We start from the raw sequence: 27775 nt of genomic DNA on the forward strand, positions 1-27775 counted from the left end.
TATAATACTGGCTACAGGCAGAGCCGGATTAACGTAAAGGCGAAGTAGGCACGTGCCTACGGCCTGATTGGCTGGATGGGGCCCAGACAGAGGGACAAAATTAAAACTAAATAAATAAAAAAAAATGTACAAATGTCCTAGGATAGAATAGGACTCCTATCTACAATTTGTTTCAATATTTATTCATTAACTAAAAATACTGACAATGTTTATCTTAACCATAGACATTAGCTACGTAAAGTCACATTAACGCCAGCACATGACTGTAGTTTACAACTTGGACGCCACCCAATTAAGGACGTCAGAGAAGCGGTCAGAATCAGAGCGGGACACAAAAAAGCTAGCAGGTGTTTTTGAGTAGGCTAACTCTCACTATGCTTTCGGGTGTGGCAAAACGTACAAAGAAAAAAAATGAAGAGGAACAAAAGAAGAGATAGCGGGGGGCTTTACAGAAGTTTCCGTTGGGCTATTCGGGCAGCCGTCCGACTGCTGTGAACCTGCTCGAGTCAGCAGAGCCAGAGGCCGGGCCCGAGCCAGACCCGGAGGAGACACGGCCCGAAGATGTGGCGGAAGATGTGGCGGAAAACGCTGTAGAACCAACGCCGTCAACATCAACGCAGTCACAGAAGGACAAAGAACTGCAGCCAGCCAGAAGTGAGCCCAATAACGTCAAGAAACAAAAACAAAAAGAAAAGCTCACTCATGAGCAAGAACCTTGAGAAACTCGGGAGGGACTAAACAACACTGACACATACAATGGACCGACACACACTGAGAGACAAGACAGGGTTATATACACAAGGGCTGGTTGATTAGGGGGACTGGGCACAGGTGAATCTAATGAACAGAGAGGAAGAGCAGAAACAAACAAGGGAGAAACTCATATCTAAATCCTGTAAAAACAAAAGCTACTAAACTAACCTCAGGAGACTGCTGGCGATGGTTGCAACGTCGTCGTGTGGAGGTCCTTTGACCCACCGGGGAATAATAAGAGGCGTCTTGTGTGACTCCAGGTCCTGAGCGCAGACCTTGAGGCGAGGCAACAGACCCCTTAGGGACCTGAACCACCAGAAGACTGGAGGTGGCATCAGGAGGAACTGCACCTGGCCAGCAACGCTGACCTGGAGGGAAAACCGGAGATCCGGGGGGTTGTGGCATGGAGGGTTGGACTACCGGTGAAGAGGTGGAATCATCAGAAGCAGGCGATGAGGTGGTTGAGGTGGCGCTGTTGGGACGGTGTGAGACATGGCATAACAGTCCACCAGAGATGAGGAGGTTGCACTGCCGGGACAAGACGAAGGTGTGGCGGTTTGGCCCATCAGAGGTGCAGAGATGACGCCGGCAGGAACAGAGGATGATGAATGACAGCCCACCAGAGATGAGGAGGTGGCGCTGTCGGGACCAGGTGAAGGGGTGGTGGTGTTTACAGCAGGTGGTTGCGAGTAGTGGCCACTCTTTTCTATGTTCTATAGTTCGTGCGTTGAGGTGGTGTCTGGTTGCTTCCATGTATATTTTACTGCAGTTTTCATGGGATTTCATAAATGACTCCATACTTATGTCCTGCTGATGTCTTTTCCTTCTGTGTCCCAGTCTTGTCTAACTGTTGTGTGTTTGTGTTGGTGTGTGTTTCTGTTGTGTTGTTAATTTTTCAGCAGTACACAGACTGATATTTATCATGGACATCAGAACACCTGCTGTGCATAAACTGTCAGTGATCAGAACGTTAGACCACCAAGCAAACAGAAGAACAGAAGAACAAGACAGTAAACCAGAAGACCCACATGTACAAAACCCTTTAAAGACCTGTGGATACCCGATATGGGTGATAAACAAAGGAAAAGGACAGACAACAACAGAAAGAAAAGAACAACCAAAACAAAGAACCAGAAATCCAGTGAAACAAGAACCAAAACCAGAGATAACCCTACCATACATCAAAGGCATTACAGAAAAAAATCATAGCAGCAATGACGATGCCAGAGAGACGTGGGCACACAACCATGAACAGAAACGACGGGGTCTCCACGTGGATCACACATGGGACTGTGTCATCGGCGAGGGGAGCAGAGGGCAACATCGTCCTCTTCTGCTTGTGGATAAACGGAGAAGGAAGTAATGCCAACAACAGTGGTGAGCTCTGAGGAAGGCTACAACGTCAGCCAAAACAAGGTCAAACAACCAAGTTGTGTGGTTTGACCTCATTCTTCAGGCTCCTTGAGGCTCAGAATTTGATGGCTGCAGAATATGGCACAATACCGGTTTGTGACAGACACACAGGAGCAGTGATGGTCAGCATTTCCAGAACCAACTGCAAACCAAATCAATCCTCCTCCCACTCATTTCCCCCATATATGTTGCAAAATGTGTCAGTTTGCACGTTTGCTGGTTGAATTTTAACTTCTAAATCACAAGATTCTGTACCTGTGTCAGTTCAGTAGGTTTAGGTGATGATCAACTAAGAGAAAGCCCAGCAAAGACCCAAAACAGACGTCAGAGGGGCAGGCGTGTTGCAAGCTTTTCAAAAGTGTGGGGAATGCTGTCTGTGCCTAAAATAATTTCATGTTATTCATCTTGTTAGTTTAATTTCCATAATAGTGGAGCAGATGCAAATTTTAGACCCGTCACGCATGTCTCAGTTTTAAACATGTTTAAACTGTTCAGAATACAAATCCAGGCTCTGTCTCGTTAGATTGGTGCGACTAAAGTTTGTGCTGAATGAAACTTTACATTAAACCATGTTGAAGAGAAAAGGATCCCATTAAATTGTTTCCCCCTCATTTTACAGTCACGAAGTACAGTGCAGTGCGCATGGCTCTGGGGTTAATCACGTTTAATTGTTTCTCTTTGCAACAATCTTCACAGGAAGGTAAAACGGTTGAATGGCAGGTTACAGATATTTCCTTTTGACTGTTTCATTTGACGGATAAACTCAAGGATGTTGGTTGTTTTGAAAGAATTACCCCGACGCACACTGATGCACACACAGATGAGCTGACATTTTAATCGTTACATCACGGAGGTAACTAAATAAATCAAGAAATGATTCCCATCAGAACATCAGAGCTTTATACTGGACACTTTGCTCAGCGTGGCTCGGAGCGCACACGGTGGACAGTGGGCTGAAGATCTGTAGAGGGGTTTGCAGCGCAGTGCAGAACCACGGCGCATGCGATAAGATTTCCTCCCACTGATGCGGTCTGGAAACCCGGTCTCTCTGAGGGATGTGCCACTTGGAAAAATGTTCACTGATTATGAAACGTTGGCTAAATAGCGCTTGCTCCCGTCTCTAATCTGGAGACGCATGACACATCCAGTCTGAGGCAGAATAGCCTCTTCAGCTCAGAAAGCACCATGCTGTAAAATGTAATCTCCATCCACATCCAGACAGAATTATCCTCTATTCTTTCTCTATTTGCTCTGCTCTTGTCTGGGCTGACGTAGCTGACGGTGCGTGCGGCGCGCCTAACTAGCGGCTGTGATGCACATTTTACGCATTTGGAGAGGTGGGCTGGATGCTTTGCTTTTACTGGAAGAAATTTTTTCAAAAATGTCGGAGATTTTGCCCCATGAATAACCGTAAAAACTACTGGTGTGCACGTACCCTTATGAAAGACTTCTACATTGAGAGGAAAATATTAGAAGTGCAGGTGATGCATTCTGTTGCCTATAAATGAAAAATGAATGAAAATTAAATTGGGAGTTTTTACTTCATATTTTAGAAAAAAAATGATGGGGGAAAAGATTTATGACGTCTTTTCAAACTAAATTTTCTAGCATGACCTGCCTGCTTCACTTAAGTCACTGCTTATTAAGGTCCATCCAAAATTACCGTGGCCCACCCAAAAATGAAAACCTGGCGCCGCGCCTGTTATAAACCTCTGTAAATTATTGTGCTTCACTTTATCAAACTGAGAGTTTGTACAGCTAATGTCAAGATGTAAAATTATGAATTCAGTCGAGCTCTTCCCTCCCTCCCTGCCTCTCCTGTTTCTCCTTAAACCCGACAGCCGATGTCAGGTTTAAGGAGAAACAGGAGAGGGAGGGGAAGAAGGAGATGAGGCTAATTGAGTGAGTGCGAGAAACCAGACTGGTGTGGAGGTGAGCAAAACAGCTGGAAAAGTGTGGGTGTTGAACGATCTCAATAAAAAAAGTGTGGGTGTTGAATCCCCCACATCCCCCACGCGTGTGACGCCCATGCAGAGGAGCACTATCTATGTGCAATAAAGGGACCCAGTGAACTGAACCCTGGGAGCAAACAGAGACGTCTGGATGGTCTTTTGAAGCGGCTTCATTTTTCCTGTGGCCAGCAAATCTTTTAAAGTGGTGCTGCCTGTGTTTCAGAGGCCATTTTGTCGTCTCTGTTCCATTTCTGAGGAAGGGTACAGGCAGAGCTTGTTCTGTGATTTCAGTGAGTCCATCAAATAGTCTGAAAGGAGGAACTTTAGTTGTTTTTTCCTTGAAACAATCTCTCTTCATGTGTTGAAATGTTTTAATTTGTTTTTCTATGCCAGGAATCAGAAAAAGCCAAAGTAGCAGCTGCTTGTTGCTGGTTAGAAAAGGAGGTAGCATGCCTGTCACTGTCACAAACAGAAGTACTTGTCATGGTTATGCTTATTTCCTCTGCTGGCTCTTCTTCCTCCTAGGTGTTTTGCAGGTGGGTGTGTCGGAGAGCTGCAGCTGATTCCATCAGCAGGGCCAGGGGATTTAAGGAGCGGTGTTGCCACACTTCAGCGCCGGTTGATGCTCTATCATTGGGCACCTCTAGCCACGTTCTGTCCTGTCAGATAATTCTGAAATTATGTTCAAGACCTGTGCTCATTCTGCCTTCCCTGTCTGCACCAGTACCTGTCCTGGATCCTCGCCCTGTTCTCTCGTGCCTGAAGTGTGTCGTCATCTCCAGCGTCGCTCAGCTCCTCTGGTCGCTCGCTTTCCACCGCCCACCTGTCCTGGATCATCCGCAACCACCAGCCACTTATCCCCACCGGACATTCCCCTGCACAGACCTGACTTGCCTCCCCCTTCATTCCATACTCCAACTCAGTACCGTAAGGCAACTCCGGCCTAGTCCACACGTAGCCGGGTTTTTTTACAAACAAATATCCGCCCCTCCAAAAACTTGCATCCACACCACCTCGTTTTAAAAAAACAAACTGTCCACACGTACCCAGATAAATACGTTGTTAAGGACATGCCAGACCTGTAGGCGGCAGTACTTCCCCCGAATTGTATCCAGTCAGCGTAACTTTTCGTCTTCCGCAAGGAGCAGTAATTCCGCTTGCAAACACAAACAAGCAAAAAGCACTTGGACAATTGATAAAGCGAGCGCAGCTCTGAGGGCATCCATGCTGTCGGCTAGTGTAAACACAGGTCGCACACGTGATGTCAGCATTTTTTGTCGCGGAAAGTGACATTGCGGACCTTAAAACTCCGGTTTTGTCTGTCCACACGCAGACACCCAAAACGGAGAAAACGCAGATCTTCACTTTGCCGGAGTTTTTAAAAAGATCCGTTTTCGTGTGGATGACAGGCCAAAACGTAGAAAAATATCTACGTTTTGGCAGATCCCCGGCTACGTGTGGACAGGGCCTCCATCTTCGTTATATAGTTTATTTTCCTGGTTCTCAGTTTCCTGTGTTCACCCCCTTTATTCTTCTGTCCTTTTCGAATCTGAGCTCATCCTGTCCCGTTTGGATCAGCTCCCTTAGTTTACCTTAGTTCCTTTTAAATAAACATTTTTGTATTAATTCTTACCTTGGTCTCTGTGGGATTCTTTCATGTGGGTAAAGAAACTTCCACCCATCATGACAGTACTCCTGATTTGATGTCAAAAATAGGGCTTTTGATCAGCTGACAGAAACATCTCCAAAGCGGGAAGACTCAGGAGACAATGTGGCTGAAAACCAAGTTCTCTGGCTTTGAATGGTGTGAACTGAAAACAACAGAGTTTCTGCAGAAGAAAAATGTTTCCACCCTGAGCTGCTGCTGGGAGGTTCTCTCACAGAGACAGGGGTTGTAATTTCACCCAACATCTTTTCTTGTTCCTTCAGAACTGGAGCTTCACATGATTTACCGCTGACAGAACATCACTGTTGTACTCATGAGCCACTAAGTCATGGTTCCATCCAAGGAAAAATCACACAAAAAACAAATACCAGATTACATTTTAAGGAGGTTGGGACCAGTTATTCTGATCAGGAAGTTTTGTAAATTAAAAAGTAAAAAAACAAACAGAAAAATGAGCTAATCTGGACCTAAATGATAAACTCTACCACCAACCTCCACAGCAAGGTGAGTCCTGCTGTGGGAAAATGAAAAAACTTTGAGCATGTTGGTCACCAGACTCCTGTCCATGGTCAGCGATCCAGCAGCTCACCGCAGGTTACCACGACTACCAGGCTGATCCCATTTCACCACCATGATGGAAAAGAAATATGAAACAATCTTTAGTGTGTGTGTGTGTGTGTGTGTGTGTGTGTGTGTCAGTTTCTCTCTGGACACAAATAAAATAATTATAATAAAATGCATTTATGATCAAATAAAAAGGTTGCTGAAACTAATATTTTTAAAGCATAAAACATTTTCTTTGTGTTAAATCTTAGCCTAAATTATTAGATTTAACAGAATTATTAATCTGGTAAATAAACCAACTTTAAAATCTTTTATCTTTATGGTAAAGCAGACCCTCAGAGCTGTCGATGGTCCCTGACTGCTGACGTGTGGACCAGCTGTCTACACGTCAGCAGAGCCACAAATAAGTAAAATATAATTTGAGGAATTTATTGAATTTAACCATTGATGATTCGTTTCAGTCTGGTTGTACATGTATCCCAGCTCCTAACTCCAAGACATCCAAAATAAAATCTTCTCTTGTAGAATGCTTGTCAGGCTTAACTGGTTCGCTGCCAGCTGTTTCCTGATCGGTAAAGCCCTTCGCTGCCAGTGTTTCTCACCATTTTTACAGTTTTTTTTAACCCTCTCACTGTCTTTATGGGTGACCCCGTGAGGAAAGTTGACCATTGAGCAGGATTGATGGTTTATCTCTTGAGGTCCACGTGGCAGGGGTGAGGTGATGCTCACTCCTCACCATGGACCCAAGGCATAAACCATCAACCCTGCTAAATGGTTGGGAGGGTTATGACTCACAGAACGTTGCACGCTAGGATGATGTTGATGCCAAAACAACTAAAACAAAGCAGAGACTCACCTCTTACATCAGGAAGAATCCGCACATTTGCAGCATTAACCGTTCTTTCATAATCCGTTGTTGAATTGTGTTCGGCAGAAGCTTTTCCGGTTCGCTCCTCACTTTTTTACAGCAGCGGCCCAAAACGATCTCCTAACACATGGATTTTCTGCTTCCTGATCATGTGACGTGTGACGTACATGGATGAAGATCGATCGGCTTTAGAGCTGAGATGTTTGTTCTCACGGTGCGAATGCAAATGACGACTTCAATTCAATTCAATTTCATTTATATAGCACCAAATCACGACAAGAGTTGTCTCAAGGCACTTCTCATAATAAACATTCCAATCCAGGTCAGTTCATTAAGCCAATCAGAAAAAAATGTTTCCTATATAAGGAACCCAGCAAATTGCATCAAGTCACTGACTAGTGTCAGTGACTATACAGCAAAACTCATACTAAGCTAGCATGTAGCGACAGTGGGGAGGAAAACTCCCTTTTAACAGGAAGAATCCTCAGGAGGATCCTGGCTTAGTATAAGCAGCCATCCACCACGACTCACTGGGGATCAAGAAGACAGAACTTACTTCAGTCGTCAATGGCAGTGAACGGTTGGATTTAATATGACGATTTAAGTCGTCATTGGCAGTGAATGAGTTAAGGCGACCACGCTCACCTCACCTCCTTTAAACGTTCTCCGTCATCGGCTGGGAGCTTTGTAGCTTCTCAGTCTCTGCTGTGGCACCAGAAGGAATGGCCACGGTAAAGCAGTGAGGAAACTCACTCACCAAAATACCAGCAACAGATATATTGCTGCTCTCTTTAAAATGGCTCTGCACACCTTAGTGTGTGTGTGTGTGTGTGTGTGTGTGTGTGTGTGTGTGTGTGTGTGTGTGTGTGTGTGTGTGTGTGTGTCTGCGTGCGTGTGGGTCCCAGGGAACCAGTGCAATCACAGAGGGTGATTACTTGCTAGCAGAAAGGTAATTGTGTGTGTGTGTGTGTGTGTGTGTGTGTGTGTGTGTGTGTGTGTGTGTGTGTGTGTGCGTGTGCGTGTGTGTGTGTGTGTGTGTGTGTCTCAGCAGAGCAAGACACTCTAATCACAGCACAGGTCTACTCAGTTGCAGTCAGGTGTGTGTATTCCATGGTTGCAATGATAAGAACATATGCATTAAGATAACGTGACTGCTCTGCAGAAGGGTCAGCTCGCTACAACACAAACACAAACAACAACTGTGTGGATCAGCACTTTGGGCCTGAAGTGTGCTTCCATTCGCAGTTTGGCTTCAAACTTTCCCCTAACACACACTATCAACAAAATTGTCCGTAAACACATACTCCTCTTCAGCCTGCTCAGTCCCTCCGTCCGAAGCAGGATTCACAGGATGCAAATCAAAGATAGTTTTGCCAGAGTGTCAAACTTTTTGCTACATTTTTAACATTCCTAAAAATCACAGGGAGTGAAGAGAAAACCCATTATTCTCTGGCATGACCTAAGACCTGTTTGGACCAAACCTCCAAACTAATAACAACCTAAAAGGAAAATAACATGTTGTTTGAATTAAAAATGATAAGGTACATTCAACAACATTATAACATTTAACCAGGATGGGAAAAGTTTAAACATAAAGAGAAAAGTACAATATTTTCATGTTTTACCATAAATCTCCCTGACTTTCTTTGCTCAGAGCCAGTTTGATCAAACTCTTCTCTTTCTCTCTCTCTTTCTTTCTCTCTGCTTCACTGAGCAGACCTAGGAAAGGGAATGACCTGCACATGTGCAGACTATCATACAGCAGAAAGGTATGGCTAAAGACCTAGAGTTTTCCTAATCACGCCTGCTGCAGATTTACACTTCTACCATTTACATGTAATGTGAATCAGCAAGAGGACTATGTTAGCTTAAATGAGTCGACTCCTTCAAATGATTTAAATCCTCATATTGCTCCTAGTACAGGGCAAGGAGGAGGAGTAGTAACCATTTTTCATTCAAACCTATTAATCAATCCCTTACTAATTAATAGTTACAGTTCTTTCGAACATCTTATTCTTAGTTTTCCTAGTCGAGATTGCAAAACTGTAAAACCACTCTTGTTTGCAGTTTTATATCGTCCACCAGGCCCTTACTCTGAGGTTTTGGATCAGATCTCAGATTTTTTATCTGATTTGGTGCTAAATAGTGATAAGGTCATTGTAGTGGGGGATTTTAATATTCATGTGGACATTGAAAATGATAGCCTCAATGTAGCCTTTAGTAATATCTTAGACTCAATTGGTTTTACTCAAAGAATACATAGCTCTACCCACTCCTGCCATCATACATTAGTACTTGTGCTGACTTATGGCATAGAGTGTGGGGAAATAATCATATTTCCACATAATCCAGTCCTCTCGGACCACTTTTTGACAACCTTTGAGTTTTTTATAACTGAGTTTTTGAGACATGAAAGTGAATTTCACTATAGTCTGTCTCTATCTGACAACACTGTTGCATCTTTTAAATTACTGTCTTCAGCATCTCAGAGGAATGTAGCAGAGGGCAATATTTTCATTTCTAGCCCTTCACATATTGATGCTTTCAGTAGCGGTTTTAGGCACGGGCAGACAGGGCAGTTGCCCGGGGCGGCATTTTTTCATGACACAAAAGGGGCGCACAGGCGCTAAGTAAAAAAAAAATGAAAAAAAGAAATCTGCGCCGCACCGAGGTTTTCTCTTATCGGTTATATGACAGTGTCTGGATTGGAAACAGCGAGTTGGCGCCCCCTGCAGCTGCAGGCGCTCCTGCTGACCGAGAACGTTCACGTGCTCCGTGTGTGTGTAAGAAGAGGAAGGGGAGGGGTGTGGCGGGGGAATTCACCTCTGCGTCTTTCCAAATGAAATGCGCGGTTAGGGGCTGAATCAACTGTATTAACATGGCTAAAGTCAATCACATCTTGATGTTCTTCCATTTAACGCACATTTCATTCATAATATCATAAACACAGGCCTATCGTTCTTTCAGGTGTTTCTGAATTGTGTGAAATGACCAAATAAAAAAAGGAAAAACAAAACGATCGAGGTCAAATTGTTTAGTCCTGACTAAAGGAAACTTATTGAGTCAAGAGCCAAACAGAAGAGATGAACATAAAAAGGCTAAAACCACCAGGTGCCCGATTCAGGAAGAAAAGAGGTGATGATGCATGTTTTCAATTTTTTGAACCAGGTAACTGGGATTTTAACGGTTAAATTCGGTCAACTAATTGCTAACAGAGCTAATAGGGCTGAAATATTGAAACGGATATTCAAATGGTTCGAAAAAATTCATTGAATCGTTTTTTACTGATTCAAACTAGGATTTGTTAAATGCTCGCTGCAGCCTGTGGCCTGCCTGAACAACAACACATGTTGATCATGTTCACATAATAATAAATAAAACAACTCTACAAGCAGAAGAAAACTCCCCAGTCACCACTAACTATCCTGTTTATTTATTGCAGATGCCTGCACTGATTATTTTTACATGATTTGTTCTGTAAAAATTGGCATTTTTGGTAGTCTACAGTTTTTTATGTTAGTTTAAATTACAATTTCAGAGGCCATTCTAAAATATTATAGATCATGATAAAGATCTATTGGAGATCTACCCCAACATTTGGACTGCTCTGCCAGTCACTGTGGCTCAAGCTGAGAGGAGCTTTTCAAAACTTGATCAAGTCATACCTGAGGTCACCTATGTTTCAGGGGCGGCTCACTAACCTGGCTCTGATTAGTATCAATCACTCAGTAGGGGAGCAGATTTCATATGATGACATTATTGATGACGTTGCATCAAGGTTAGGTTTTAATTTTAGTTTGTGTTTTCTGTTCTAAGTGCAGTGCTGTAGTGATTATCTTTAGTTTGTTATGTGTGAAATATTTTTGCTATTTAGAATATTTATTATATATTATGTTCATATATTCTTAATATTTAGTTATTGTTTGTTTTTGTATATTTGATTCTATATATTTTGATACAGTATATAATGTATATTGCTTTACATTCTGACAACTTCATAGTAATTAATGTAAATATGTGCAACTTAGAAAAATGAATGTTCAATAGTCGTTCTAATAAAACATGCCTGTTTGTAGAAAACATGCGTGTGTTCGTGCAGGTGGGGTGGTGTGGCGGTGGGTGGGGGTGGGGGTGGGGGGGGGCGCACAAAGGGTTCCTCGCCCGGGGAGTAATTCCATGTAGAACCGCCACTGGATGCTTTAGTTCATAATGTTACTTCTTCTTTACGAGTGGTATTAGATGATGTGTCCCCTTTAAAAAAGAAGGTAGGAAGTTTGCTCCCTGGTTTAATTCTCATTTACGAACTTTAAAAAAAAAACTCTAAAAAATTGGAGAGAACATGGCGCTCTACACACCAGGAGGAGTCCTACTTATCCTGGAAAAATTGTCTTGTGCTTTATAAAAATAAGCTTCGACAAACTAGAACTGCTTATTTTTCATGGCTAATTGAGGAGAATAAGAATAATCCAAAATTTCGTTTCAGTACAGTTGCCACACTTACCCCGGCTTTCCACGGGAGCCGTCAGCAGCACGTTACTGCAGCAGCACATCATAGCTGCTGATAGGAACCGCTGTGGTCAACAGAACCTTTTCCACTGGAGCCGTCAGCAGCGCGGGTCGGCCGCGTCTCAGGAGCAGCATGTCGCGGCCTTTATGCGCCGGTTCTATTTTCTACGTGCAACGCCTCTGAAACGGGTCAAGTTCGACATTTTTGGGGAAGAAAAGACAGGAAATCGGACGCGGAAATGGAGAGAAGCTCCCGAGATTTTCAGAATAGCGAAACGTACTGCCTTCCGGTTGCTTTACTTTTAAAAACAGTAACTAAATGTGCGGCCCCGTGAGAAGTTATCACCTAGCTAGCGGTCTCCTTTGTTTTTCAGGTCCGTATTGGCGATCATAAAACGGACAGAACATAAAACACAAACCTTTTGGAGCCATGTTGTAGTTTTCTCCTGCTTGTTGTTGTGTTTACTGACGAAGTCACTCATGTGACTTCGTGCTCGGTCGGTGACAGCTGCTCCCCTGCTGCTTCGCGTCTCGTGGGAAGGGCCAAGCAGCAGTTTACGCGAGCAAGACGTGCTGCTGCAGTAACGTGCTGCTGAAGGCTCCTGTGGAAAGCCGGGGTTACACAGAATCGTAGCTCTGAGCCATCTATTCCCTTAGCCCTCAACAGCAACAACTTTATGGGATTTTTCACGAGTAAAATTAATTCCCTTAGAAACAAAGTCATTAGCATCCTCCCTAATGCGATCTCTTCTTCCTCATTAAATGAGGCAGCATCAGAGGTAACTGTAGAACCTCATCTGTGTTTGAACCGTTTTGATCCAGTTGAGCTTTCAGAAATATCAAAAATATTAGCTTCATCTAAACCTTCCACTTGCATTTTAGATCCAACCCCAACCAAATTATTTAAAGATGCATTTCCTTTGGTTACTGCCCCCATTCTAAATATAATAAATCTATCCTTAGTAATTGGATACACACAACATCTAAAGCACTAAACACTAATGATCAGTTTGAGGAATTTCAGTCTGGTTTTAGAGAGTATCACAGCACTGAAACTGCATTAGTGAAAGTTACAAATCATATTCTCATGGCCTCAGATAAGATTATTGTGTCTGTTCTAGTCTTGTTAAATCTCAGTGCTGCTTTTGACACAGTTGATCACACTGTTCTTTTAGAAAGGCTTGAACATGTTGTAGGGGTCAAAGGAACAGTGCTAGGCTGGTTTAAATCCTACCTGTTTTATAGATATAATTTTGTAATCGTACATGACAAATCTCCTTCATACTCCAGAGTTAATTGTGGAGTACCACAGGGTTCGGTGCTTGGACCAATTCATTTTACTATATATATGTGCTCTCAACTGGTAAAATCATTAGACAGCAAGGGATAAACTTCCACTTTTATGCTGACGATACTCAGTTTTCCATTAACCCTGATGAACCTAATCAGTTAGGTAGATTACAGACTTGTCTTGAAGACATAAACAATTGGATGACTCTAAACTTTTGCTTTTGAATCAAGACAAGACAGAAGTTCTCATTTTTTGGACCTGATATTCACAAAAGGAAATTGCTTAGTCAATCACCTGACCTGAACGGCATTACATTAGTCTCCAAGAACAAAGTAAGGAACCTTGGTGTTTTCTTTGACCAGGATATGCCATTCAAATCCCAGGTTAATCAGGTTTGTAGGATTTCCTTTTTCCATCTTCGGAATATTGCTAAGATTAGAAGCATGCTTTCCAGGAGTGATGCTGAAAAACTAGTTCATGCATTTTCTACATCAAGACTGGATTACTGTAATTCATTACTCTCAGGAAGTCCAGTATAGATTCAGTAGGATAAATACAATAAAGTTCATCCCTCACCAAATAGAATATTTACTAAGAAATCACATGTAACCATAGAAACACTACTTGGTATTTATGCTCTGTGTGTGTGTGTGTGTGTGTGTGTGTGTGTGCGTGCGTGCGTGCGTGCGTGTGTGTGCATGCGTGCGTGTGTGCATGCCTGTGTGTGTATGTGTTCTCCATCCCCAGTGAGTCGTGGCGTATGGCTGCTTATACTGAGCCAGGATCCTCTGGAGGTTTCTTCCTGTTAAAAGGGAGTTTTCCTCTCCACTGTTACCGCATGCTTGCTTAGTATATTCCCTTAACTTTAATGCTAAACCATTTGAGGTGTTGACAAAGGTACGGTGAGACAGATTACATGGGCAGGGTGAGACAGATGAAGCAGGTAGGGTGAGACAGATGAAGCTGTGAGACAGGTGAATCAGGTAGGGTGAGACAGATGACTCAGGTGGGGTGAGACAGATGAAGCGGGTAGGGTACTACAGGTGAAGGATACTGAGACAACAGGCTGGGACAGATCAGAAATTTTCGTCTCCAGACGTTATTTATGTGGACTTGGTGTCAAGTCCCTTCCTGAGCACCGTGGCTTCTGCTGCATCTTTCATTCCTGCGTTTGTCTGATTTCTGGGCTTTTTGTTTCTACTGTTTTCTCATTTTTCATTAGATTCTGCTGTGGTCTCATCACCGCAGTGCATCTTTCACTGTCTCTGTTGTTGTTTACCTCACCTCTATGCCAATAAATCACTGTCTGCCCCGAGCACCATCCACTTTATTCTGATAGAGCCATGTGCTGCTCTAAATGTCTGAGAAAGTACAGTTCATGTTGACTTGCACAAGCAGAGGAGCACGCTGGGAGCTAAAGTTTGGGTCCGCAGTGAAAACTTTTAAACAATTGATTTTTTAAATCCGAGTTATTGTTAGTTTGTGTCTGGAAGAAAATACCTTGTTGAAGGTAGAAACACTGTTGGAGAAAGCTACGCCTGAACATCCACAGCCCCACAGCCATGCCTCCAGAATACCTAAACCACACACACACACACACACACACACACACACACACACACACACACACACACACACACACACACACACACACACACACACACACACACACACACACACACACACACACACACAGGGAGAAAACCTGCATGAGGAGAACAAGCTAAATCCATGTAATCTTGCAGTCAGGATTCAAACCTACAACCTCTCCTTCAGACAGAATAAACTCCCGGAGGCCTCTAAATTGTCCTTATCCAACCAGGGAGTGGTGTTTGTATTCTGGTCATCTACATCTGGCCTGGGGCGTTTCATGCCCTCAGAGGCAAACATCTTGAGCTGCCCTTCCAGGATTTGCAGTTTTTTATTCTCAGGATTGAATAAAACTTCCACTTTAAAACAGTTTTTATTTTCCAGTCCTGAAACGATTTTAGGAGGAGTTCTTAGTCCCTGCCAGTCCACACTCCCCACTTCTGACAGGTGAGCATTAGGAACCTCCCACTGCTTCATCTCATCTGTCTTTGTTCTCCCTCAGCTTTTCTCTCCATTTCTCCAACTCTCTCCACCAGTGTGTGTAGAGACATATGGTCTGTAGTGGAGAGCAGGAAACCTCGTGGTTTTTCTGACACTTGACAATACTGCAGCTACTGACTAGACACACACACACACACACGCACGCACGCACGCACACACACACACACACACAGATGCTGGTTCATGAGCAGGATGGAGTCAGAGCAGTGATCCACGTTTTAGTCAAAGGTCTGATGAATTATTTTGAGACGTGACATTTTAGTCTTTTGACCTAAATGGTCTCTAAACTCTCTCCAACCTCTCCTGGTTCTGGTTCTGTGGTCGGCTAACCCAACTCAGAACCACTCCCGTGTCCTAATGTGTAAATGACTTTAACTAACCCTAACCCGGCACGGTTGGTGCAGAAGAAATGTGTAGGAACGCTCCTTCTGCTACGGGTGCTGATATCTAGGAGACTGCAGCTGATTTTGGTCAGCAGCAGTAGACTCTGGGCTGGTGCTCCTCAGCCCTTCATCTGAGCAGAGGCTGTTCAGGAAGCAATCTACCACTGGGAAGAGCTGAGTCATTCCATCATTAAACATAAACTCTCTTCCAAATGTTCCAAAATGTCATGAAAAACCAGAACATGAATATGAAACAAATAAAAAAAGATATCAACAAGAATAAGAAGATAGCTTCTTTCTGGAGATGTTTATCAGCATTTTCTAGTACGTAGAGGAAGGAAAATCAAATCTCCAAGAAGCCATAAAGGAGTGAGGTGGGCAGTGTCCTGCATAAACATGAGGCCCAAAGACCTCTCCCTACCACTAAAACCTGGTCAAAGGGGATATTTTATTCATACACACCATATAAGCAATCTTGTGAACGGTGCTGGACTTTTATTGGAGCAATATGCTGTAGAAACAAAATGTAAAGCTATGCATCATATGCAGAGTTATGGATCAGGAGCTTCTTGGGACTCCTCATGCAGTGTGGGTGAAAGAGAAAAGCAGGTCTACTCTGGAACCCACTGCAGAGAAGTTTCTGTTTAATGCAGGTTACCTAAGAAGATGCTGCAGTGACTGAGATGACGTCAGAGGAACAGGCGAAGGAGGCAGAATGAGATGAAGAAGAAAGAACGACCATAAAGAGGTTTTCATAACTCTGCTTGGGACCAAGGACACTACTTTCAGTGTGTCTTTATGCTTCTGTCACGACTCATGGAGCTGAAACAACCCTTTTAGAAGCAAACACACACGCTGATGTGTTTCTCATGGAACTGCTGTTTCTGCTCCTGGTGCCTGAGAGGAAGCCTTCCCTTTAAAAAGGTTGTGGTAAAACCATATGAGACTTTGAGAAGGTTTCTTTGATTCAAACCCTCAAAGATAGTTGTGTCTCTGTAGATTTTAGGGCTTTGGCAATGAAACAAGGATGTAACCTAATCAGAAGATGCTCTGCCTGACTGACACTCAGTCAGTGATCTCTAGGGTGAGAAGCTCGGTCATCCAGGAGGGGCTTGGAGTAGACACGCTGCTCCTCCACACCGAAAGGAGCCAGTTGAGGTGGCTCGGGCATCTGGTCAGGAAACCTCCTGGATGCCTCCCTGGTGAGGTTTTCCAGGCATGTCCAAATGATAGAGACCTAAAGGAAGACCCAGGACACGGTGGAGGGACTATGTCTCTCACCTGCCCAGGGAACACCTTGGGGTTGCCCCGGAGGAGCTGGCCCAAGTGGCTGGGGAGAGGGAAGTCTGGGCCTCCCTGCTTAGGCTGCTGCCCCCACGACCTGACCCCGGATAAGCAGAAGAAGATGGATGAATATAATTAGTTTTTAGTATATTTAACAGCTAATTTAAGATATGAATCAAAACTGACAGGTTGACATACGGGATGGCAGCAAAAGGCTACATCAGAGGACCCGGAAGAGCATTTAAGAAAATAAAAATGTAAAACAGCAGCAAATGAGCTTTATGAAGGAATTCCATTTTTGGTTCATGTTTTAAGAGTAAGTTTCCAGCCACGAACGAAACTTTCAGCAAGCAAGGTAAAATGAAACCTTTTCTGTGTTTTAAAAAAGAACCAAAAATGAAATTAGAAATCAGACACAGCAAGAACGTACCAAAGATATTTATAAAGGGGTGAATTAGAAACAATTCACTGATGTATGATGATTGCTGTAAAGACACTGACACTAGTCAGTGACTCGATGCAACCTGCTGGGTTCCTTATATAGGAAACTTGTTACTGATTGGCTTGATGACTTGACCTGTATTGGGATGCTATATAATAAACTGAGTTCAGTTGAATTTTCGACCCAGTCTCATTTATCTATGAAGGAAAAGTAACTCTATTTTCTATCACTGCAAAACCCAGTCCTCCTGCTGCAGGTTCCATGTAACTTCTATCTGACTGATGGAAACTCATAAACCTAAGCTCATAGACCCCACCCCCCCACCCCCCACCCACCCCACCCCTTCACCACCACCCCTAAAAACAGATTAAGCAATGTATCCTAACCTAATGTGTACCACTCACAGTGGATGGAAACAAAAGTCTACTAGCACTGAGCTGATTTATGGATCTGGTGGAAACCAGGGCACTTATCTCAGGAGTAGAAGGTGTCATCATCCAAACAAGCAGGAGGAGGAGTGGAGGGTGGGAGTCATTTTGATCGACAGGTCACGTTAACTTGGAGCTCAAGCTTCTGATTACCTGTACAGTACATGGCTCCAGGCTCTCTCTCTCTCCCACACACACACACACACACACACACACACACACACACACGCACACACACACACACACACACACACACACACACACACACACACACACACACACACACACACACACACACACACACACACACACACACTGAGGCGAGGTCATTACACATGTATTTGTCTCCATCTTCCTGCACCATCCCCTTCCATCCTCCATGCTGTACCAGTGCAGTGAATATGGATGAAGCCAGAGCTGCAGCGCGCATATCAATGGCCTCCTGATGAATTATGAACCAGATGGAGAGAGAACAAGAAAGGAGCTCGGTTCCTGAAATCCATGACCTGACGGAATACATGGGGTTTAAAAAGTTATGTATAAAAGTTATATATATATATATATATATATATATATATATATATATATATATATATATATATATATATATATATATATATAATACATATATATTTATATATAAATATAAATTTCCCTCTCCCAAGCCACTGGGGCCAGCTCCTCCGGGTGAATCCCAAGGCGTTCCCTGGTCAGCCGTGAGACATAGTCCTTCCCGCGTGTCCTGGGTCTACCTTTAGGTCTCCTCCCTGTTGGACGTGCCTGGAAAACCTCACCAGGGAGGCGTCCAGTAGGCATCCTGACCAAATGCCTGAGCCCCCTCAACTGGCTCCTCTTGATGTGGAGGAGCAGCAGGTCTAATCTGAGCCCCTCCCAGAAGACCGATCTTCTCACCCTACCTCTAAGGGAGAGCCCAAACACCCTGCGGAGAAAACTCATTTCACCCTCTTGTGTCTGAGATGTTGTTCTTCCACAAAAATAAACAATCTATGATGAACAAGAGTCTGCTTCTAGACTTGCAGAAAAGGGATACACAGCAATACAACAGGAGCAAGCTATCACTGTGTCAACTTGATGAAGAAATATAAAATCAACATTGTTTTACTGAACAATCACACGATAATAAATCACAGTGCATTTAGTGCCAACCACAGCCTTAAGACATGTATTGAACGTGCCCAAGTCCATACTTATGAGAGCACCATAGGAGCGCCTGTGTGTGTACATGTGCTTGTATATGTACGGTTTCTCTATAGGAGGCCCCACAAAGATGTATAGGAGATGGAGGGAGCTCCAAGTCCGAGATCCAGGAGCTGCCCCAGAGCACATGGACCCCAAGGAGACTGCGACCAGAAAAGCCCCTGCCCCCCTCGAGAGGCGCAGAGGGTCGCCCCGGGGCCCACAACCAGCAGCTGGCAGAGTCCCGGGAGATATCAACGGCAAGCCCACAGGCCCGCCTGCAGCCTTCCAACCCCTAGCCGGCCGAGCCCGGGACCCATCAACCCGGGACCCAGGAGCGACCAGCCCCGCCGGGGACCCAGCAGTGCTGATGAGCAGGCTCCCCTGCCCAACGCTGAGCAAAGCAACCCACCACCCCAGACCCCAACCAGACAGCCAGATCTCCCTCCTAGCCTCCAGCCCTGGGAAGCCAAGCGGCAACAGGGGTGTGCTAAGACCCTTAGTCTCCCTCTGCCTGCTCCAATATAGTGTTAGTGTGTGTTGATGAGGTGTATTCCATGGCTGTGGTGAGCGGGCAGTGCAGGCGTTGTCTGGCCTATGCCAGCTGATGCCACGACCCCACCCCACTTGCACCCATAGCCCTCAGTCTCTAAGTGCAATTTAAAAATGGAAGTGGGCACCGGAACTCGGGATGAGGATGAAAAATCCCCCTGCCAAATGCCATTGAATGTGCTCAATCCCAAGGCCTTAAGTGAGTGTTTGTGTGGAATGTCATTGGTGGAAGTGTTTAAGGTGCAAATAAAATTGGGGGACAGGTTGCCACAGGAATGCGGAAATGGGGCCCATACCCGCACCCCCTGACTTGTCCGCCCCCCAAGGTCCTATGTGCATGTTTGTGTTATGATTTGAGGGAGCAGGAGGAGAAAACTGTGTGGGGATGGGGAGGAATGGCTGGTCGGACTAAAGCCTTCCAGGGACCACTGGCTCCAATAGGCACCTCCATAGCCAAAATGCCATCCAAGGCATAGAGACCCCAGCCCATCTTGCCAGGGCCCAAAGCAGCAGCATCACAGAGCCTCACGGAGTCCGAGGGCACCAACCCAGCCCCACCCCAGCAGAATATCTACTCCCATCCCTGCATTTGCACTACTTCCAGAATATATAAGACATAGGACATCCAGGTAAGGTTGGGTCCTCCCCTCCTGGACATCCCCCTCCCCTGGGATGGAACAGCAGAGGAGCCAAGTTGTACCTGAGCCCCCTGAGCCTGGGCCAGGCACTGCCGCATGTTCCCGCTTTCTTCCCAGCAGCATACATGTCAGGACCCGACCCCCAAGGCCCCGCCCAGATCCCCACACAGGGCCGGCCACCCCCACACCCCGAGCCCCCAGGCACCCACCCAGACCCGCTTAGGGGCAATGCAGCTGCCAGGCAGCGGCCCATGGCCACCGCCAAGACCCCCAAGGGGCCCCACTCACAACCGCCAGTAGTCCACCCCCCGAGGCGACCAAGCACCTCCAGAGGGGGGCAGCAGCCCCCCAGTCCCAGACACCCCCAGTGAACCCACCTCCAGAGAATGTCTGGATACTCCAAACTCAGACCCTCCACCCCATCACCCACATCATCCCGCAGGACATTAGCAATGATTCCTCATCATCGCTATGTGATGTAACTGATCAAAGGAGCCCAGAGAGATTGATTTGAAGTGGAAGCAGAGGCTGTATCAAGCGTAATATGATCTAACAAAAGATTTCTATGCTGGTTAATGCTGAGAGTTTCTCTATTTTTCCAATTCAAGAGGATAGTTTTCTTAGCGATGCATATGGCAGTCAAAACCAGGTGAACCAAAGATGTTTCAATTGGGACATCGTCCAGGTTTCCCAGTAAACAAAGAGAGGGGGAAGTTGGGATATGACATTTCAGAGACTTTGACAGGTCTTCACACACTCTACCCCAAAATTCCTGGACAGGTGGACAGGACCACAGTGCGTGGATGTAATTGTCAGGGATGTTGTTTGTGCAGTGTGTACAGGTGTCAGACGACACAAACCCCATCTTTAACATCTGATGACCTGTATAGTGTACTCTGTGTAGAATTTTGTACTGAATTAATTGTAAATTGGGGTGTCTGATCATTTTAAAAGTTTTTAAACAAGTTTGGGACTAGAAGTTCTGGTCAAAGCTGACTGATAGATCCACCTCCCATTTTTCAATAGGGATTACTATTCTATCGTCTATTTTGGACAGTGTCTTATATACTTTAGACAGTAGTTTGGGGGGGGGGTTGAGATTATAGAAGTCTGATAGCCTTGGTGGTGTTTGTAATTCTATTTTATTGAGCTTAAATTTTTGTTTGACTACAGATTTAATTTGGTGATATTCTAAAAAGCTATTCTTATCTATTCCAAATTGGGAGACTATTCTATTAAATGGGATGAAGTCCAGTCCTTCATATATGTTTTCCAGGTATAGAATTCCTCTATTTTTCCAGTCTGGACGGTTAATCATTTTGTTATTTTGCAAATTTTGGAACCCTAAGAGGCACTAAATCCAATACAGGCTATTGGCCTGTGTGGAAAAGCCAGAGTGTAAAACACTAATGAGCCACAGACGCAGCCCAACACCAACACTAAGGGAAGGCAGCACATCTGATGTTTGGAGCCAACACTGTCACCCAAATTCATCTTGGTACAAATAACAGTTTTCTCCCATTAGACAGATGAACAAATGTTCCATTATCCATTGTATAGTGGCCTTATTAGCTGCAGGAATCTCAATAAACCAACGCTTCGCTGTCCTGGTTATTCGTCTGTCTGAGGTCATTTGATCTGGCTCATGGGACCGCAAGGGAACCGGCAACCATCATCATTTAATCCACAGCAAATCAACATGAGAGCTGTGGTGCAGAGCCTGAGGATCTGTTCCTTTGCTTAAGTTTAGGTCAGCATCTCGTGGCCTTCCTCCTGCTGGACTCTATAATGTCCAGTAATGGTCAGTTTTTAAGTACAGTTTGACCCTTCAATATCTGGTCAAAATGGAGACACAAGACCTTTAATCTGCCTGCCTTCATCCCATCAGCTGGAGCTCAGAGCCTCTCTGCAGCTCTGAACACATGATAACGTTTTGTCAACAATGATGTTCCCTCTTCAAGGTCTCAAGGCTTCCCTTATCGTCCAACAGGATTCTTCATGCCTCTGAATAAGTGAACACTCGCAGCTCGGATTAGTTGCTACATCAAATAATGATTTCTTAAATCAAATATGAACATTTAAAACATATAAGCTAAATAATCATTAAATAAACATTTGTTTATTGTTACTTATAATAATTATACTATAATGAAATGCTTTCATTAATCTCTGCTTAAATAACTGAAGTTTGAAATGAATGTTATGTTATGATTATATTGATCAGTAATGTCTATATGACGAGGCCATCACCATTTACACTCACACAAGGACAAGATAAAGTCAAGTCAAACGCGTGACACATAGATATTTCTTTATCCCAGATCAGAGCATCCGGTATCAAAGAAGGCGTGTATCTGAGGTTGTCTTGGTGGTATTCCTCAACATGTCAACCTCTGGTTGGCCGCACAAATCATAACATGAGAACATTAAAACAGGATCACTCTGGTGATTCAGCAGTTGCAGTTGCAGTTCGTTCGAGTTCCAGCTCTACAGTTCTAGAGGAAGCTCCGGAAATGGCCGTCTGTGGTGAAGTCTTTAACTAAGAAGCAGCTTTGACACGCTGTCAAGGTCGTTGCAAAGCTGACACAGAAAAGTTCCTGCAGAACAAGCTGATTTGTTCCGACTCCTTAAGAGTCGAGACGCAAACGGCTCCATTCAACCTGTGTGCCTGGCGACATCTCTGGATGGGAGAAGTCGGCGCTGTGGTCAATCTACTGGACCTGGGTGCTAAGAGGTCATCCAACCTCAATGACCTCCTGATCCGTGAAGAGGGTCTCCGAGAAGGGTGAGGTAGAACACAGTGTGATTGCGTCTGATGCTTTTGATACGAATTAACTTCATAGCTTAACGCAAACCAAATTCTTTAACACCCAGAACTCAGCTTTCCTAGATACGGAAGTTCTGATAACATCGCATTCACACATAGGCACCATATACCACATCTCCTCCATCTAGATTCATCCATCACAGTAAATATTAGTTAACTTGTAATGTTTTAATTGTTTGTGAATTAAATTTTTACTTTTACAAACCTGACTCTTTCCTTGAATAAAAACAAAGTGTTTACAATCCCTGAATAAAACACAGAATCCTAGAATCTTCTGATTAAACACAGTAAAGACCAAGCAGGCTGATATTCTATATTTATATAGAGTACCACAGCTTATTGGTCATAAGTAGAGGTAATGTATAGTGAGCTCTTAAAGCACTCAATTTACAAAACCCTACTACTCTAACCATAGGCGTCATTTTAACCGGGGACGCCGGGGACATGTCCCCGGCAAAATTTGTGATTGGCAGCTGTGTCCCCCCCCCCCACTTTCAAAAAAGCCTGCTGATGAGGATTTTTGTTTTACCAGCTCAGATCTTATACCAGGGGTCGGCAACCTGTTCCCATCAAAGAGCCATTATTACCCCGTTTCCCACAGTAAAGAAAACACCGCAGCAGCCGCAGCGTTGTGGGTGGGGCCTACCCTCAGACAGCAGAGAGCTGCTCACAACCAGGTGACAGCAGCAGGTACCGGTCGCTCGCATGGACATCGCACCCGTGGGGGATTCAACACCCACACTTTTCCAGCTGTTTTGCTCACCTCCACACCAGTCTGGTTTCTTTATGTCACACTCACTCTGTTTGCCTCATCTCCTTCTTCACCTCCCGCTTCTGACATCCGATGTCGGGTTTCAAGCAGAGCAGGAGAGGGAGGGACGTAAGAGCTCGACTGAATTAATAATTTTACATCTTGACATTAGCTGTACAAAGTCTGAGTTTGATAACGTGAAGAACAACAATTTGCAGAGGTTTATAATAGGTGCGGCACCAGGTTTTCATTTTTGGGTGGGCCACGGTAATTTTGGACGGACCTTAATAAGCAGTGACTTAAGTGAAGCAGGCAGGTCGAGCTAGGAAATTTCGTTTAAAAAGACGTCATAAATGTTTTCCCCCGTCATTTTTATTTCTAAAATATGAAGTAAAAACTCCCAATTTAATTTTCATTCATTTGTCATTAATATGTAGTCTACACCCGTGCGTTAAGTGGACCATCTTCCAGTAAAAGCAAAGCATCCAGCCCACCTCTCCAAATGCGTAAAATGTGCACCACAGCCGATAGGCGCGCCGCGCGCACCGTCAGCTACATCAGCCCAAACAAGAGCAGAGCAAATAGAATAGAGGATCATTCCGTCTGGATGTGGATTGAGATTACATTTTACAGCAGCCTGATCATCATTTAAATAAAACCATCATGCTATCAGCATTATTTTAATTGGTGTGTGTGTGTGTGTGTGTGTGTGTGTGTGTGTGTGTGTGTGTGTGTGTGTGTGTGTGTGTGTGTGTGTGTGTGTGTTTGTTTTCCACTTCAAACACTGGTCTAACCAACCAGACCAGCGTGTCCAGTAACATATTAATGTTACAATTAAACAGTTTCACTTCATGTAGGCTAGGAACGTTTCACCTGCCGTGGCCCGACCGCTTCTGCTCCATGAACTTTGTGCATGATCAAATGTCTCTACAGGTGCTTTCTGAGCTGCTATTCTGCCTCAGACTGGATGCGTCATGCGTCTCCATATTAGAGACGGGAAAAAGCGCTGTTCAGCCAAAGTTTCATAATTTCATAAAAAGAACATTTTTCCAAGCTCATCCATGCGCATCAGTGTGCGTCGGGGTAATTCTTTCAAAACAGCCAGCATCCTTGAGTTTATCCATCAAAATACAGTCAAATGGAAATATCTGTAACCTGCCATTTAACTGTTTTGCCTTCTTGTGAAGATTGTTGCAAAGAGAAACAACTAAACTTGATTAACCCCAGAGCCATGCGCACTGCGCTGTACGTCGTGACTGTAAATGAGGGGAAATGATTTAATCGGATCATTTTCTTTTCAACATGGTTTAATGTAAAGTTTCATTCAGTACAAACTTTATTTACACCAATCTAACGAGACAGAGCCTGGATTTGTATTCTGAACAGTTTAAACATGTTTAAAACGGAGACATGCGTGACACGTCTAAAATTCGCACCTGCTCCGCTATTATGGAAATTTAACTAACAAGGTGAATAACATCAAATTATTTTAGGCACAGACAACATCTCCCACACTTTTGAAAATCTTGCAACACGCCTGGTCGCTCGTGTACGTCAAAGGTATCTTTCATAAGAAGACAATCAATAAAACGATTTATATAAAGATGATCCAGAAGTTGTAGCCCGTCTCTGCCTACAATATTTTGATACTTTTCACCCTGTTGGTGGTTTTACTGAGCAGGTGCCACTTTTGTCATACGTTTCTTTTAAAAACATGTTTAGACTGTTCAGAATACAAATCCAGGCTCTCAGAACCAGAGCGCATGTGAGAAGGTTCCTCCCACTGAAGCGAGTGTTTTCCAAACCCTGTCTCTCAGAGACTTGTCACTTAGAAAATGTTCCCTGATTATGAAACTTTGGCTGAATAGTGCTTGTTCCTGTCTCCAATGTGGCGACGCATCCAGGAGCCGTCTGAGGAGAATCCCAGAATCTGACATCCTCCAGCTCAGGAAGCGCATATGATTACGCACAAGCGTGACGCGTCAACCCGGTCTCACAGTAAGACCGGGTCGGAACTGTTCAGGTTTACGCAGATAATCTTTACATTTAGAATTAGCATACAGATGTAAAATTAATGCAGTAAAATATAAAACTTTTTATTTAAATATCAATTCATTATTCTAAGAGCACAGAGAGCCGCATCAGATGGATGGAAGAGCCGCATGCAGCTACAGAGCCGCCGACCCCTGTGCTAGCTTATATTGTCCCCAGCAATTTTTAAACCCCACTCAAGTGTATCGTTATTGTCCCCAGCAATTCTGAAAACAAACTGACGCCCTTGACTCTAACCAACAATGAGAAACCCATACGATTCATTCATTTCTCATCAGGTTGTTACCAGTTACCAACACCAGAGAGCAGCTTTCCCAACACTCTAGCTGATCCGTGTTCAGAGACACCCGGCCTGTGTAGCTGCTGTTTTATTGATAGCTGTTCTTTTACAGTGGAAGCAGACGGACACAGAGCCCAGCTGATGGCTTCCGCCAGCATTACACCACTTTCCTGTTTGTTTCTGCCCTGGGAGGTGTCGAATGGCACTGGACAATAAGGACTGTTTCTTTATTTATCCGTTTATGTTTAGAACGAAACCTCCACTCACTGTGTGTGTGTGTGTGTGTGTGTGTGTGTGTGTGTGTGTGTGTGTCCTGCAGGTCCAGTGTAAAGACTTCAATCTCATTAGGATCTCTCTGAACTCTCCAGAATGTCACGTTCGTGTTATTTAAAGCCTCTGTGGATGCACACGTTAAGGGTTTCACTCAACGCTGCTACAGGCTGGCAATTAACTTGAGTTGGAGCATGATCCAGATGTGCTGTTCCTTTCTAAAGTCCTGGACGTTTCCCCTCAAACTGCTTCAGCTGGATGCAGCAGGTTTTTTTTTTAGCCTCATTAGCGGTTTGGAAGCATACACAGATGGTTTTAAGGCCTTCCACTCTCGAAGTCTGCACACAACCTTTTAGAAGTAAACACAGTCAGTCAAAGCTATAAATGTTACAGGGCCTGCATTTATATACAGTAGCACCTTCTAGAGTCCTAGAAACCCCCAAAGGCAGCAGTTGGTCATACCCTGGTGGTGATGACCTGTAGCCACGGCGGACTTGTGACAGCCAGTGTGTTTAGTCTAAGTCCATCTACAGCAACAGGGACTCCTGAATGAGGTGCGTTCCACTCCAATAAAGTAGGTGGCGACATGCACCGTTTCATGTCAGCATTCCACCTGTTAGCTTACAGCAACACAGATGGGAAACAAACGCTGGCGGGAGTGAAGCAGATGGAGCAAAAACAGGATGTGCACAGCGGCTGAAGGAATGGACAACAATACTGCAGCAGCACAGCTGGTCTGGTACGTACGGTCCTGTCTGATGGTGTTACACGTGCTACTTTGTGGGGATGACGTTATCAGAAGACCACATGGTCTCGTTACTTCTGGAAGGGGCGTGTCCAGCCAGTGCCAGCTCGACTGAGTCGTTTACATGCTGATGAAGTTGGGGGTTGTACTGCATCATGTGGGTGCTTCAGCTCGATTTGAACCAGGTTTTAACCAGACTAACGTGTTTACATGCAGAAAGAAAACAGCCTTAGTCTGTTAAAGGTGACAGTTTGGTTTACCGATGTGCATGTGAATGCACGTCGTACGCCGGGGCCTTCGGCCAGGGAGGCCCAAGTGCACTACGACTGACACAAATGAAGTCTGGGTTCTAACCAGCAACCCTCTTCTTCTATAAGCCACCGCTGAACCTTTCATTTTATTTTAGAACATTTGTCTTTGATGACTTTTCTACCATAAATCTGTGGTTTTCAGACCTTTTCATGTTTCATAAATGTTACGTAGCAACCATAAATTTCACTGAGGATGCCATCTTTGTTAAAAAGCTCAAAAAACACATCGCCAGCTTCCTCTCATGTTGGACCGCTCATGTCCACTTGGAGCTTTTACATCATGTAGTTTTCATTCCAAAGTGAGGTCCCAGCCCTGACTTACCCTGCCCTAGCCCATATAAGCAGTGCTGATCGTCTCCATGCTAACTTAAGATCCACATTTCTAACTCAGGACTTCTTTTTCCGAAATGGAAACAATCAGTTTTGCTTTTTTCTTCTAACCAACTTTTACATTTTTACAAACGTGTGTGCAGAAATGTTGCTGAACCTTTTTTGGTTCGGTCTGATGTGG

This window comes from Nothobranchius furzeri, chromosome 1, assembly GCF_043380555.1.
Source record: "Nothobranchius furzeri strain GRZ-AD chromosome 1, NfurGRZ-RIMD1, whole genome shotgun sequence".
Taxonomy (NCBI): domain Eukaryota; kingdom Metazoa; phylum Chordata; class Actinopteri; order Cyprinodontiformes; family Nothobranchiidae; genus Nothobranchius; species Nothobranchius furzeri.